Here is a 14695-nt window from a genome sequence, read left to right on the forward strand (position 1 = left end):
CACTCCGCTAACGCAGAGTGCATTCAAATAAAACTTATCAAATAGAGTTAATACTTACCTATTTAATAAGTTTATCACAACAATTAGGCTAAAAGCAACTCGCTACTGATTTTCCCAATTACCGGCCTAAACCCACTGAAGTCATACTTCCGGTTCAATGTCCGGTTATACAGGTTCCTCGTACCCAATTCATCTGTGCTTTGTTTTGCGGCCGTTCCACTGTATTGTGGATGGTTGGAAGCAAAAAGTTTGCGCGTTTGTCATAATACACTGTATGGCTACGAATTGCATAAATTATAACACAACCGTGGCTAAAATTGCATGTATTAAGTGACTATTTTGCAAACCGCAAGGCGGCGAGTTAAAGTGATCCTGTATATGAATATGAGACTACAATACAATACTGTTGTATATAAATTCGCTCCCGCTTACGCAAATGCCTACGACCATACCATGTTGAATGCACCGGTTCTCGTCCGATCACCGAAGTTAAGCAACATTGGGCCTGGTTAGTACTTGGATGGGTGACCGCTTGGGAACACCAGGTGTTGTAGGCTTTTTCTTTTGAGTATTCAAACCTCATAGAATACTTTTATTCGATATTTACACATTTTAGAGCCTCAAAAAGCCTCGGTGATCGAAAAAGTTAAGCCTCATCGAGCGCGGATACTTTTTTGGAAATCGGTAAAAACTTGTCCAAAATGGTTCGCGGTGCCAGTTTTTTTTATTTTATCCCAAACTATGGCTCAAGTGGAGCATGCCCACAAAAAATGAGCCAAATCGGACTAAAATTGACGATTTGGTGACCAAAACAAAGTTCGGTGATCGAAAAAGTTAAGCCTCATCGAGCGCGGATACTTTTTTGGAAATCGGTAAAAACTTGTCCAAAATGGTTCGCGGTGCCAGATTTTTTTATTTTATCCCAAATTATGGCTCAAGTGGAGCATGCCCACAAAAAATGAGCCAAATCGGACTAAAATTGACGATTTGGTGACCAATACAAAGTTCGGTGATCGAAAAAGTTAAGCCTCATCGAGCGCGGATACTTTTTGTAAATGACAATTTCAGCAGTAACCATTGCTCCAAACACACCCCATATACTTGTAAAGGCCATTATAATAGTTCCCCTGCTTGCGTATTATGTATATTTGATATTTGGAATTGTCTCGGAAACATCAATACTAATTGTATAATTTCCCTTTATTAAACTAACTTTTAAGTTAGTGCAAATCGCTCAGTTCCATTCTTTAGGCTGCACTCCGCTAACGCAGAGTGCATTCAAATAAAACTTATCAAATAGAGTTAATACTTACCTATTTAATAAGTTTATCACAACAATTAGGCTAAAAGCAACTGGCTACTGATTTTCCCAATTACCAACCTAAACCCACTGAAGTCATACTTCCGGTTCAATGTCCGGTTATACAGGTTCCTCGTACCCAATTCATCTGTGCTTTGTTTTGCGGCCGTTCCACTGTATTGTGGATGGTTGGAAGCAAAAAGTTTGCGCGTTTGTCATAATACACTGTATGGCTACGAATTGCATAAATTATAACACAACCGTGGCTAAAATTGCATGTATTAAGTGACTATTTTGCAAACCGCAAGGCGGCGAGTTAAAGTGATCCTGTATATGAATATGAGACTACAATACAATACTGTTGTATATAAATTCGCTCCCGCTTACGCAAATGCCTACGACCATACCATGTTGAATGCACCGGTTCTCGTCCGATCACCGAAGTTAAGCAACATTGGGCCTGGTTAGTACTTGGATGGGTGACCGCTTGGGAACACCAGGTGTTGTAGGCTTTTTCTTTTGAGTATTCAAACCTCATAGAATACTTTTATTCGATATTTACACATTTTAGAGCCTCAAAAAGCCTCGGTGATCGAAAAAGTTAAGCCTCATCGAGCGCGGATACTTTTTTGGAAATCGGTAAAAACTTGTCCAAAATGGTTCGCGGTGCCAGTTTTTTTTATTTTATCCCAAACTATGGCTCAAGTGGAGCATGCCCACAAAAAATGAGCCAAATCGGACTAAAATTGACGATTTGGTGACCAAAACAAAGTTCGGTGATCGAAAAAGTTAAGCCTCATCGAGCGCGGATACTTTTTTGGAAATCGGTAAAAACTTGTCCAAAATGGTTTGCGGTGCCAGTTTTTTTTATTTTATCCCAAGCTATGGCTCAAGTGGAGCATGCCCACAAAAAATGAGCCAAATCGGACTAAAATTGACGATTTGGTGACCAAAACAAAGTTCGGTGATCGAAAAAGTTAAGCCTCATCGAGCGCGGATACTTTTTTGGAAATCGGTAAAAACTTGTCCAAAATGGTTCGCGGTGCCAGTTTTTTTATTTTATCCCAAATTATGGCTCAAGTGGAGCATGCCCACAAAAAATGAGCCAAATCGGACTAAAATTGACGATTTGGTGACCAAAACAAAGTTCGGTGATCGAAAAAGTTAAGCCTCATCGAGCGCGGATACTTTTTTGGAAATCGGTAAAAACTTGTCCAAAATGGTTCGCGGTGCCAGATTTTTTTATTTTATCCCAAATTATGGCTCAAGTGGAGCATGCCCACAAAAAATGAGCCAAATCGGACTAAAATTGACGATTTGGTGACCAAAACAAAGTTCGGTGATCGAAAAAGTTAAGCCTCATCGAGCGCGGATACTTTTTTGGAAATCGGTAAAAACTTGTCCAAAATGGTTTGCGGTGCCAGTTTTTTTTATTTTATCCCAAGCTATGGCTCAAGTGGAGCATGCCCACAAAAAATGAGCCAAATCGGACTAAAATTGACGATTTGGTGACCAAAACAAAGTTCGGTGATCGAAAAAGTTAAGCCTCATCGAGCGCGGATACTTTTTTGGAAATCGGTAAAAACTTGTCCAAAATGGTTCGCGGTGCCAGTTTTTTTATTTTATCCCAAGCTATGGCTCAAGTGGAGCATGCCCACAAAAAATGAGCCAAATCGGACTAAAATTGACGATTTGGTGACCAAAACAAAGTTCGGTGATCGAAAAAGTTAAGCCTCATCGAGCGCGGATACTTTTTTGGAAATCGGTAGAAACTTGTCCAAAATGGTTCGCGGTGCCAGATTTTTTTATTTTATCCCAAATTATGGCTCAAGTGGAGCATGCCCACAAAAAATGAGCCAAATCGGACTAAAATTGACGATTTGGTGACCAAAACAAAGTTCGGTGATCGAAAAAGTTAAGCCTCATCGAGCGCGGATACTTTTTTGGAAATCGGTAAAAACTTGTCCAAAATGGTTCGCGGTGCCAGTTTTTTTTATTTTATCCCAAGCTATGGCTCAAGTGGAGCATGCCCACAAAAAATGAGCCAAATCGGACTAAAATTGACGATTTGGTGACCAAAACAAAGTTCGGTGATCGAAAAAGTTAAGCCTCATCGAGCGCGGATACTTTTTTGGAAATCGGTAAAAACTTGTCCAAAATGGTTCGCGGTGCCAGATTTTTTTATTTTATCCCAAATTATGGCTCAAGTGGAGCATGCCCACAAAAAATGAGCCAAATCGGACTAAAATTGACGATTTGGTGACCAAAACAAAGTTCGGTGATCGAAAAAGTTAAGCCTCATCGAGCGCGGATACTTTTTGTAAATGACAATTTCAGCAGTAACCATTGCTCCAAACACACCCCATATACTTGTAAAGGCCATTATAATAGTTCCCCTGCTTGCGTATTATGTATATTTGATATTTGGAATTGTCTCGGAAACATCAATACTAATTGTATAATTTCCCTTTATTAAACTAACTTTTAAGTTAGTGCAAATCGCTCAGTTCCATTCTTTAGGCTGCACTCCGCTAACGCAGAGTGCATTCAAATAAAACTTATCAAATAGAGTTAATACTTACCTATTTAATAAGTTTATCACAACAATTAGGCTAAAAGCAACTGGCTACTGATTTTCCCAATTACCAACCTAAACCCACTGAAGTCATACTTCCGGTTCAATGTCCGGTTATACAGGTTCCTCGTACCCAATTCATCTGTGCTTTGTTTTGCGGCCGTTCCACTGTATTGTGGATGGTTGGAAGCAAAAAGTTTGCGCGTTTGTCATAATACACTGTATGGCTACGAATTGCATAAATTATAACACAACCGTGGCTAAAATTGCATGTATTAAGTGACTATTTTGCAAACCGCAAGGCGGCGAGTTAAAGTGATCCTGTATATGAATATGAGACTACAATACAATACTGTTGTATATAAATTCGCTCCCGCTTACGCAAATGCCTACGACCATACCATGTTGAATGCACCGGTTCTCGTCCGATCACCGAAGTTAAGCAACATTGGGCCTGGTTAGTACTTGGATGGGTGACCGCTTGGGAACACCAGGTGTTGTAGGCTTTTTCTTTTGAGTATTCAAACCTCATAGAATACTTTTATTCGATATTTACACATTTTAGAGCCTCAAAAAGCCTCGGTGATCGAAAAAGTTAAGCCTCATCGAGCGCGGATACTTTTTTGGAAATCGGTAAAAACTTGTCCAAAATGGTTCGCGGTGCCAGTTTTTTTTATTTTATCCCAAGCTATGGCTCAAGTGGAGCATGCCCACAAAAAATGAGCCAAATCGGACTAAAATTGACGATTTGGTGACCAAAACAAAGTTCGGTGATCGAAAAAGTTAAGCCTCATCGAGCGCGGATACTTTTTTGGAAATCGGTAAAAACTTGTCCAAAATGGTTCGCGGTGCCAGTTTTTTTTATTTTATCCCAAGCTATGGCTCAAGTGGAGCATGCCCACAAAAAATGAGCCAAATCGGACTAAAATTGACGATTTGGTGACCAAAACAAAGTTCGGTGATCGAAAAAGTTAAGCCTCATCGAGCGCGGATACTTTTTTGGAAATCGGTAAAAACTTGTCCAAAATGGTTCGCGGTGCCAGTTTTTTTTATTTTATCCCAAGCTATGGCTCAAGTGGAGCATGCCCACAAAAAATGAGCCAAATCGGACTAAAATTGACGATTTGGTGACCAATACAAAGTTCGGTGATCGAAAAAGTTAAGCCTCATCGAGCGCGGATACTTTTTGTAAATGACAATTTCAGCAGTAACCATTGCTCCAAACACACCCCATATACTTGTAAAGGCCATTATAATAGTTCCCCTGCTTGCGTATTATGTATATTTGATATTTGGAATTGTCTCGGAAACATCAATACTAATTGTATAATTTCCCTTTATTAAACTAACTTTTAAGTTAGTGCAAATCGCTCAGTTCCATTCTTTAGGCTGCACTCCGCTAACGCAGAGTGCATTCAAATAAAACTTATCAAATAGAGTTAATACTTACCTATTTAATAAGTTTATCACAACAATTAGGCTAAAAGCAACTGGCTACTGATTTTCCCAATTACCAACCTAAACCCACTGAAGTCATACTTCCGGTTCAATGTCCGGTTATACAGGTTCCTCGTACCCAATTCATCTGTGCTTTGTTTTGCGGCCGTTCCACTGTATTGTGGATGGTTGGAAGCAAAAAGTTTGCGCGTTTGTCATAATACACTGTATGGCTACGAATTGCATAAATTATAACACAACCGTGGCTAAAATTGCATGTATTAAGTGACTATTTTGCAAACCGCAAGGCGGCGAGTTAAAGTGATCCTGTATATGAATATGAGACTACAATACAATACTGTTGTATATAAATTCGCTCCCGCTTACGCAAATGCCTACGACCATACCATGTTGAATGCACCGGTTCTCGTCCGATCACCGAAGTTAAGCAACATTGGGCCTGGTTAGTACTTGGATGGGTGACCGCTTGGGAACACCAGGTGTTGTAGGCTTTTTCTTTTGAGTATTCAAACCTCATAGAATACTTTTATTCGATATTTACACATTTTAGAGCCTCAAAAAGCCTCGGTGATCGAAAAAGTTAAGCCTCATCGAGCGCGGATACTTTTTTGGAAATCGGTAAAAACTTGTCCAAAATGGTTCGCGGTGCCAGTTTTTTTTATTTTATCCCAAGCTATGGCTCAAGTGGAGCATGCCCACAAAAAATGAGCCAAATCGGACTAAAATTGACGATTTGGTGACCAAAACAAAGTTCGGTGATCGAAAAAGTTAAGCCTCATCGAGCGCGGATACTTTTTTGGAAATCGGTAAAAACTTGTCCAAAATGGTTCGCGGTGCCAGTTTTTTTTATTTTATCCCAAGCTATGGCTCAAGTGGAGCATGCCCACAAAAAATGAGCCAAATCGGACTAAAATTGACGATTTGGTGACCAAAACAAAGTTCGGTGATCGAAAAAGTTAAGCCTCATCGAGCGCGGATACTTTTTTGGAAATCGGTAAAAACTTGTCCAAAATGGTTCGCGGTGCCAGTTTTTTTTATTTTATCCCAAGCTATGGCTCAAGTGGAGCATGCCCACAAAAAATGAGCCAAATCGGACTAAAATTGACGATTTGGTGACCAATACAAAGTTCGGTGATCGAAAAAGTTAAGCCTCATCGAGCGCGGATACTTTTTGTAAATGACAATTTCAGCAGTAACCATTGCTCCAAACACACCCCATATACTTGTAAAGGCCATTATAATAGTTCCCCTGCTTGCGTATTATGTATATTTGATATTTGGAATTGTCTCGGAAACATCAATACTAATTGTATAATTTCCCTTTATTAAACTAACTTTTAAGTTAGTGCAAATCGCTCAGTTCCATTCTTTAGGCTGCACTCCGCTAACGCAGAGTGCATTCAAATAAAACTTATCAAATAGAGTTAATACTTACCTATTTAATAAGTTTATCACAACAATTAGGCTAAAAGCAACTGGCTACTGATTTTCCCAATTACCAACCTAAACCCACTGAAGTCATACTTCCGGTTCAATGTCCGGTTATACAGGTTCCTCGTACCCAATTCATCTGTGCTTTGTTTTGCGGCCGTTCCACTGTATTGTGGATGGTTGGAAGCAAAAAGTTTGCGCGTTTGTCATAATACACTGTATGGCTACGAATTGCATAAATTATAACACAACCGTGGCTAAAATTGCATGTATTAAGTGACTATTTTGCAAACCGCAAGGCGGCGAGTTAAAGTGATCCTGTATATGAATATGAGACTACAATACAATACTGTTGTATATAAATTCGCTCCCGCTTACGCAAATGCCTACGACCATACCATGTTGAATGCACCGGTTCTCGTCCGATCACCGAAGTTAAGCAACATTGGGCCTGGTTAGTACTTGGATGGGTGACCGCTTGGGAACACCAGGTGTTGTAGGCTTTTTCTTTTGAGTATTCAAACCTCATAGAATACTTTTATTCGATATTTACACATTTTAGAGCCTCAAAAAGCCTCGGTGATCGAAAAAGTTAAGCCTCATCGAGCGCGGATACTTTTTTGGAAATCGGTAAAAACTTGTCCAAAATGGTTCGCGGTGCCAGTTTTTTTTATTTTATCCCAAACTATGGCTCAAGTGGAGCATGCCCACAAAAAATGAGCCAAATCGGACTAAAATTGACGATTTGGTGACCAAAACAAAGTTCGGTGATCGAAAAAGTTAAGCCTCATCGAGCGCGGATACTTTTTTGGAAATCGGTAAAAACTTGTCCAAAATGGTTCGCGGTGCCAGTTTTTTTTATTTTATCCCAAGCTATGGCTCAAGTGGAGCATGCCCACAAAAAATGAGCCAAATCGGACTAAAATTGACGATTTGGTGACCAAAACAAAGTTCGGTGATCGAAAAAGTTAAGCCTCATCGAGCGCGGATACTTTTTTGGAAATCGGTAAAAACTTGTCCAAAATGGTTCGCGGTGCCAGTTTTTTTTATTTTATCCCAAGCTATGGCTCAAGTGGAGCATGCCCACAAAAAATGAGCCAAATCGGACTAAAATTGACGATTTGGTGACCAAAACAAAGTTCGGTGATCGAAAAAGTTAAGCCTCATCGAGCGCGGATACTTTTTTGGAAATCGGTAAAAACTTGTCCAAAATGGTTCGCGGTGCCAGATTTTTTTATTTTATCCCAAATTATGGCTCAAGTGGAGCATGCCCACAAAAAATGAGCCAAATCGGACTAAAATTGACGATTTGGTGACCAAAACAAAGTTCGGTGATCGAAAAAGTTAAGCCTCATCGAGCGCGGATACTTTTTGTAAATGACAATTTCAGCAGTAACCATTGCTCCAAACACACCCCATATACTTGTAAAGGCCATTATAATAGTTCCCCTGCTTGCGTATTATGTATATTTGATATTTGGAATTGTCTCGGAAACATCAATACTAATTGTATAATTTCCCTTTATTAAACTAACTTTTAAGTTAGTGCAAATCGCTCAGTTCCATTCTTTAGGCTGCACTCCGCTAACGCAGAGTGCATTCAAATAAAACTTATCAAATAGAGTTAATACTTACCTATTTAATAAGTTTATCACAACAATTAGGCTAAAAGCAACTGGCTACTGATTTTCCCAATTACCGGCCTAAACCCACTGAAGTCATACTTCCGGTTCAATGTCCGGTTATACAGGTTCCTCGTACCCAATTCATCTGTGCTTTGTTTTGCGGCCGTTCCACTGTATTGTGGATGGTTGGAAGCAAAAAGTTTGCGCGTTTGTCATAATACACTGTATGGCTACGAATTGCATAAATTATAACACAACCGTGGCTAAAATTGCATGTATTAAGTGACTATTTTGCAAACCGCAAGGCGGCGAGTTAAAGTGATCCTGTATATGAATATGAGACTACAATACAATACTGTTGTATATAAATTCGCTCCCGCTTACGCAAATGCCTACGACCATACCATGTTGAATGCACCGGTTCTCGTCCGATCACCGAAGTTAAGCAACATTGGGCCTGGTTAGTACTTGGATGGGTGACCGCTTGGGAACACCAGGTGTTGTAGGCTTTTTCTTTTGAGTATTCAAACCTCATAGAATACTTTTATTCGATATTTACACATTTTAGAGCCTCAAAAAGCCTCGGTGATCGAAAAAGTTAAGCCTCATCGAGCGCGGATACTTTTTTGGAAATCGGTAAAAACTTGTCCAAAATGGTTCGCGGTGCCAGTTTTTTTTATTTTATCCCAAACTATGGCTCAAGTGGAGCATGCCCACAAAAAATGAGCCAAATCGGACTAAAATTGACGATTTGGTGACCAAAACAAAGTTCGGTGATCGAAAAAGTTAAGCCTCATCGAGCGCGGATACTTTTTTGGAAATCGGTAAAAACTTGTCCAAAATGGTTCGCGGTGCCAGTTTTTTTTATTTTATCCCAAGCTATGGCTCAAGTGGAGCATGCCCACAAAAAATGAGCCAAATCGGACTAAAATTGACGATTTGGTGACCAAAACAAAGTTCGGTGATCGAAAAAGTTAAGCCTCATCGAGCGCGGATACTTTTTTGGAAATCGGTAAAAACTTGTCCAAAATGGTTCGCGGTGCCAGATTTTTTTATTTTATCCCAAATTATGGCTCAAGTGGAGCATGCCCACAAAAAATGAGCCAAATCGGACTAAAATTGACGATTTGGTGACCAATACAAAGTTCGGTGATCGAAAAAGTTAAGCCTCATCGAGCGCGGATACTTTTTGTAAATGACAATTTCAGCAGTAACCATTGCTCCAAACACACCCCATATACTTGTAAAGGCCATTATAATAGTTCCCCTGCTTGCGTGTTATGCATATTTGATATTTGGAACTGTCTCGGAAACATCAATACTAATTGTATAATTTCCCTTTATTAAACTAAATTTTTTGGATACTTTTTTGGAAATCGGTAAAAACTTGTCCAAAATGGTTCGCGGTGCCAGTTTTTTTTATTTTATCCCAAACTATGGCTCAAGTGGAGCATGCCCACAAAAAATGAGCCAAATCGGACTAAAATTGACGATTTGGTGACCAAAACAAAGTTCGGTGATCGAAAAAGTTAAGCCTCATCGAGCGCGGATACTTTTTTGGAAATCGGTAAAAACTTGTCCAAAATGGTTCGCGGTGCCAGTTTTTTTTATTTTATCCCAAGCTATGGCTCAAGTGGAGCATGCCCACAAAAAATGAGCCAAATCGGACTAAAATTGACGATTTGGTGACCAAAACAAAGTTCGGTGATCGAAAAAGTTAAGCCTCATCGAGCGCGGATACTTTTTTGGAAATCGGTAAAAACTTGTCCAAAATGGTTCGCGGTGCCAGATTTTTTTATTTTATCCCAAATTATGGCTCAAGTGGAGCATGCCCACAAAAAATGAGCCAAATCGGACTAAAATTGACGATTTGGTGACCAATACAAAGTTCGGTGATCGAAAAAGTTAAGCCTCATCGAGCGCGGATACTTTTTGTAAATGACAATTTCAGCAGTAACCATTGCTCCAAACACACCCCATATACTTGTAAAGGCCATTATAATAGTTCCCCTGCTTGCGTGTTATGCATATTTGATATTTGGAACTGTCTCGGAAACATCAATACTAATTGTATAATTTCCCTTTATTAAACTAACTTTTAAGTTAGTGCAAATCGCTCAGTTCCATTCTTTAGGCTGCACTCCGCTAACGCAGAGTGCATTCAAATAAAACTTATCAAATAGAGTTAATACTTACCTATTTAATAAGTTTATCACAACAATTAGGCTAAAAGCAACTGGCTACTGATTTTCCCAATTACCAACCTAAACCCACTGAAGTCATACTTCCGGTTCAATGTCCGGTTATACAGGTTCCTCGTACCCAATTCATCTGTGCTTTGTTTTGCGGCCGTTCCACTGTATTGTGGATGGTTGGAAGCAAAAAGTTTGCGCGTTTGTCATAATACACTGTATGGCTACGAATTGCATAAATTATAACACAACCGTGGCTAAAATTGCATGTATTAAGTGACTATTTTGCAAACCGCAAGGCGGCGAGTTAAAGTGATCCTGTATATGAATATGAGACTACAATACAATACTGTTGTATATAAATTCGCTCCCGCTTACGCAAATGCCTACGACCATACCATGTTGAATGCACCGGTTCTCGTCCGATCACCGAAGTTAAGCAACATTGGGCCTGGTTAGTACTTGGATGGGTGACCGCTTGGGAACACCAGGTGTTGTAGGCTTTTTCTTTTGAGTATTCAAACCTCATAGAATACTTTTATTCGATATTTACACATTTTAGAGCCTCAAAAAGCCTCGGTGATCGAAAAAGTTAAGCCTCATCGAGCGCGGATACTTTTTTGGAAATCGGTAAAAACTTGTCCAAAATGGTTCGCGGTGCCAGTTTTTTTTATTTTATCCCAAACTATGGCTCAAGTGGAGCATGCCCACAAAAAATGAGCCAAATCGGACTAAAATTGACGATTTGGTGACCAAAACAAAGTTCGGTGATCGAAAAAGTTAAGCCTCATCGAGCGCGGATACTTTTTTGGAAATCGGTAAAAACTTGTCCAAAATGGTTCGCGGTGCCAGTTTTTTTTATTTTATCCCAAGCTATGGCTCAAGTGGAGCATGCCCACAAAAAATGAGCCAAATCGGACTAAAATTGACGATTTGGTGACCAAAACAAAGTTCGGTGATCGAAAAAGTTAAGCCTCATCGAGCGCGGATACTTTTTTGGAAATCGGTAAAAACTTGTCCAAAATGGTTCGCGGTGCCAGTTTTTTTTATTTTATCCCAAGCTATGGCTCAAGTGGAGCATGCCCACAAAAAATGAGCCAAATCGGACTAAAATTGACGATTTGGTGACCAAAACAAAGTTCGGTGATCGAAAAAGTTAAGCCTCATCGAGCGCGGATACTTTTTTGGAAATCGGTAAAAACTTGTCCAAAATGGTTCGCGGTGCCAGTTTTTTTTATTTTATCCCAAGCTATGGCTCAAGTGGAGCATGCCCACAAAAAATGAGCCAAATCGGACTAAAATTGACGATTTGGTGACCAATACAAAGTTCGGTGATCGAAAAAGTTAAGCCTCATCGAGCGCGGATACTTTTTGTAAATGACAATTTCAGCAGTAACCATTGCTCCAAACACACCCCATATACTTGTAAAGGCCATTATAATAGTTCCCCTGCTTGCGTGTTATGCATATTTGATATTTGGAACTGTCTCGGAAACATCAATACTAATTGTATAATTTCCCTTTATTAAACTAACTTTTAAGTTAGTGCAAATCGCTCAGTTCCATTCTTTAGGCTGCACTCCGCTAACGCAGAGTGCATTCAAATAAAACTTATCAAATAGAGTTAATACTTACCTATTTAATAAGTTTATCACAACAATTAGGCTAAAAGCAACTGGCTACTGATTTTCCCAATTACCAACCTAAACCCACTGAAGTCATACTTCCGGTTCAATGTCCGGTTATACAGGTTCCTCGTACCCAATTCATCTGTGCTTTGTTTTGCGGCCGTTCCACTGTATTGTGGATGGTTGGAAGCAAAAAGTTTGCGCGTTTGTCATAATACACTGTATGGCTACGAATTGCATAAATTATAACACAACCGTGGCTAAAATTGCATGTATTAAGTGACTATTTTGCAAACCGCAAGGCGGCGAGTTAAAGTGATCCTGTATATGAATATGAGACTACAATACAATACTGTTGTATATAAATTCGCTCCCGCTTACGCAAATGCCTACGACCATACCATGTTGAATGCACCGGTTCTCGTCCGATCACCGAAGTTAAGCAACATTGGGCCTGGTTAGTACTTGGATGGGTGACCGCTTGGGAACACCAGGTGTTGTAGGCTTTTTCTTTTGAGTATTCAAACCTCATAGAATACTTTTATTCGATATTTACACATTTTAGAGCCTCAAAAAGCCTCGGTGATCGAAAAAGTTAAGCCTCATCGAGCGCGGATACTTTTTTGGAAATCGGTAAAAACTTGTCCAAAATGGTTCGCGGTGCCAGTTTTTTTTATTTTATCCCAAACTATGGCTCAAGTGGAGCATGCCCACAAAAAATGAGCCAAATCGGACTAAAATTGACGATTTGGTGACCAAAACAAAGTTCGGTGATCGAAAAAGTTAAGCCTCATCGAGCGCGGATACTTTTTTGGAAATCGGTAAAAACTTGTCCAAAATGGTTCGCGGTGCCAGATTTTTTTATTTTATCCCAAACTATGGCTCAAGTGGAGCATGCCCACAAAAAATGAGCCAAATCGGACTAAAATTGACGATTTGGTGACCAAAACAAAGTTCGGTGATCGAAAAAGTTAAGCCTCATCGAGCGCGGATACTTTTTTGGAAATCGGTAAAAACTTGTCCAAAATGGTTCGCGGTGCCAGTTTTTTTTATTTTATCCCAAGCTATGGCTCAAGTGGAGCATGCCCACAAAAAATGAGCCAAATCGGACTAAAATTGACGATTTGGTGACCAAAACAAAGTTCGGTGATCGAAAAAGTTAAGCCTCATCGAGCGCGGATACTTTTTTGGAAATCGGTAAAAACTTGTCCAAAATGGTTCGCGGTGCCAGTTTTTTTTATTTTATCCCAAGCTATGGCTCAAGTGGAGCATGCCCACAAAAAATGAGCCAAATCGGACTAAAATTGACGATTTGGTGACCAAAACAAAGTTCGGTGATCGAAAAAGTTAAGCCTCATCGAGCGCGGATACTTTTTTGGAAATCGGTAAAAACTTGTCCAAAATGGTTCGCGGTGCCAGATTTTTTTATTTTATCCCAAATTATGGCTCAAGTGGAGCATGCCCACAAAAAATGAGCCAAATCGGACTAAAATTGACGATTTGGTGACCAAAACAAAGTTCGGTGATCGAAAAAGTTAAGCCTCATCGAGCGCGGATACTTTTTGTAAATGACAATTTCAGCAGTAACCATTGCTCCAAACACACCCCATATACTTGTAAAGGCCATTATAATAGTTCCCCTGCTTGCGTATTATGTATATTTGATATTTGGAATTGTCTCGGAAACATCAATACTAATTGTATAATTTCCCTTTATTAAACTAACTTTTAAGTTAGTGCAAATCGCTCAGTTCCATTCTTTAGGCTGCACTCCGCTAACGCAGAGTGCATTCAAATAAAACTTATCAAATAGAGTTAATACTTACCTATTTAATAAGTTTATCACAACAATTAGGCTAAAAGCAACTGGCTACTGATTTTCCCAATTACCGGCCTAAACCCACTGAAGTCATACTTCCGGTTCAATGTCCGGTTATACAGGTTCCTCGTACCCAATTCATCTGTGCTTTGTTTTGCGGCCGTTCCACTGTATTGTGGATGGTTGGAAGCAAAAAGTTTGCGCGTTTGTCATAATACACTGTATGGCTACGAATTGCATAAATTATAACACAACCGTGGCTAAAATTGCATGTATTAAGTGACTATTTTGCAAACCGCAAGGCGGCGAGTTAAAGTGATCCTGTATATGAATATGAGACTACAATACAATACTGTTGTATATAAATTCGCTCCCGCTTACGCAAATGCCTACGACCATACCATGTTGAATGCACCGGTTCTCGTCCGATCACCGAAGTTAAGCAACATTGGGCCTGGTTAGTACTTGGATGGGTGACCGCTTGGGAACACCAGGTGTTGTAGGCTTTTTCTTTTGAGTATTCAAACCTCATAGAATACTTTTATTCGATATTTACACATTTTAGAGCCTCAAAAAGCCTCGGTGATCGAAAAAGTTAAGCCTCATCGAGCGCGGATACTTTTTTGGAAATCGGTAAAAACTTGTCCAAAATGGTTCGCGGTGCCAG

The 14695-nt window shown here is 39.7% G+C and overlaps 9 non-coding genes across 9 annotated transcripts; all 9 read left to right on the forward strand.

Annotated features, from left to right (window-relative positions):
• The first annotated feature begins 438 nt into the window (after positions 1 to 438).
• On the forward strand, positions 439 to 557 carry LOC142346937 (5S ribosomal RNA). Its single transcript, XR_012759971.1, has one exon. It is a non-coding gene; the product is annotated as a 5S ribosomal RNA (ribosomal RNA).
• Positions 558 to 1693: 1136 nt separating this feature from the next.
• Positions 1694 to 1812, forward strand: LOC142346949 (5S ribosomal RNA). The gene has a single exon (XR_012759982.1). It is a non-coding gene; the product is annotated as a 5S ribosomal RNA (ribosomal RNA).
• Positions 1813 to 4262: 2450 nt separating this feature from the next.
• On the forward strand, positions 4263 to 4381 carry LOC142346961 (5S ribosomal RNA). Its single transcript, XR_012759993.1, has one exon. It is a non-coding gene; the product is annotated as a 5S ribosomal RNA (ribosomal RNA).
• A 1324-nt stretch (positions 4382 to 5705) lies between these two features.
• LOC142346973 (5S ribosomal RNA) lies at positions 5706 to 5824 on the forward strand. The gene has a single exon (XR_012760005.1). It is a non-coding gene; the product is annotated as a 5S ribosomal RNA (ribosomal RNA).
• Positions 5825 to 7148: 1324 nt separating this feature from the next.
• On the forward strand, positions 7149 to 7267 carry LOC142346985 (5S ribosomal RNA). Its single transcript, XR_012760016.1, has one exon. It is a non-coding gene; the product is annotated as a 5S ribosomal RNA (ribosomal RNA).
• A 1512-nt stretch (positions 7268 to 8779) lies between these two features.
• LOC142346998 (5S ribosomal RNA) lies at positions 8780 to 8898 on the forward strand. The gene has a single exon (XR_012760027.1). It is a non-coding gene; the product is annotated as a 5S ribosomal RNA (ribosomal RNA).
• A 2067-nt stretch (positions 8899 to 10965) lies between these two features.
• Positions 10966 to 11084, forward strand: LOC142347010 (5S ribosomal RNA). Its single transcript, XR_012760038.1, has one exon. It is a non-coding gene; the product is annotated as a 5S ribosomal RNA (ribosomal RNA).
• Positions 11085 to 12596: 1512 nt separating this feature from the next.
• Positions 12597 to 12715, forward strand: LOC142347021 (5S ribosomal RNA). Its single transcript, XR_012760049.1, has one exon. It is a non-coding gene; the product is annotated as a 5S ribosomal RNA (ribosomal RNA).
• A 1700-nt stretch (positions 12716 to 14415) lies between these two features.
• Positions 14416 to 14534, forward strand: LOC142347033 (5S ribosomal RNA). The gene has a single exon (XR_012760060.1). It is a non-coding gene; the product is annotated as a 5S ribosomal RNA (ribosomal RNA).
• Positions 14535 to 14695: the final 161 nt, after the last annotated feature.

This window comes from Convolutriloba macropyga, chromosome 9 (genome assembly GCF_964194025.1).
Source record: "Convolutriloba macropyga chromosome 9, txConMacr16.3, whole genome shotgun sequence".
Taxonomy (NCBI): domain Eukaryota; kingdom Metazoa; phylum Xenacoelomorpha; order Acoela; family Convolutidae; genus Convolutriloba; species Convolutriloba macropyga.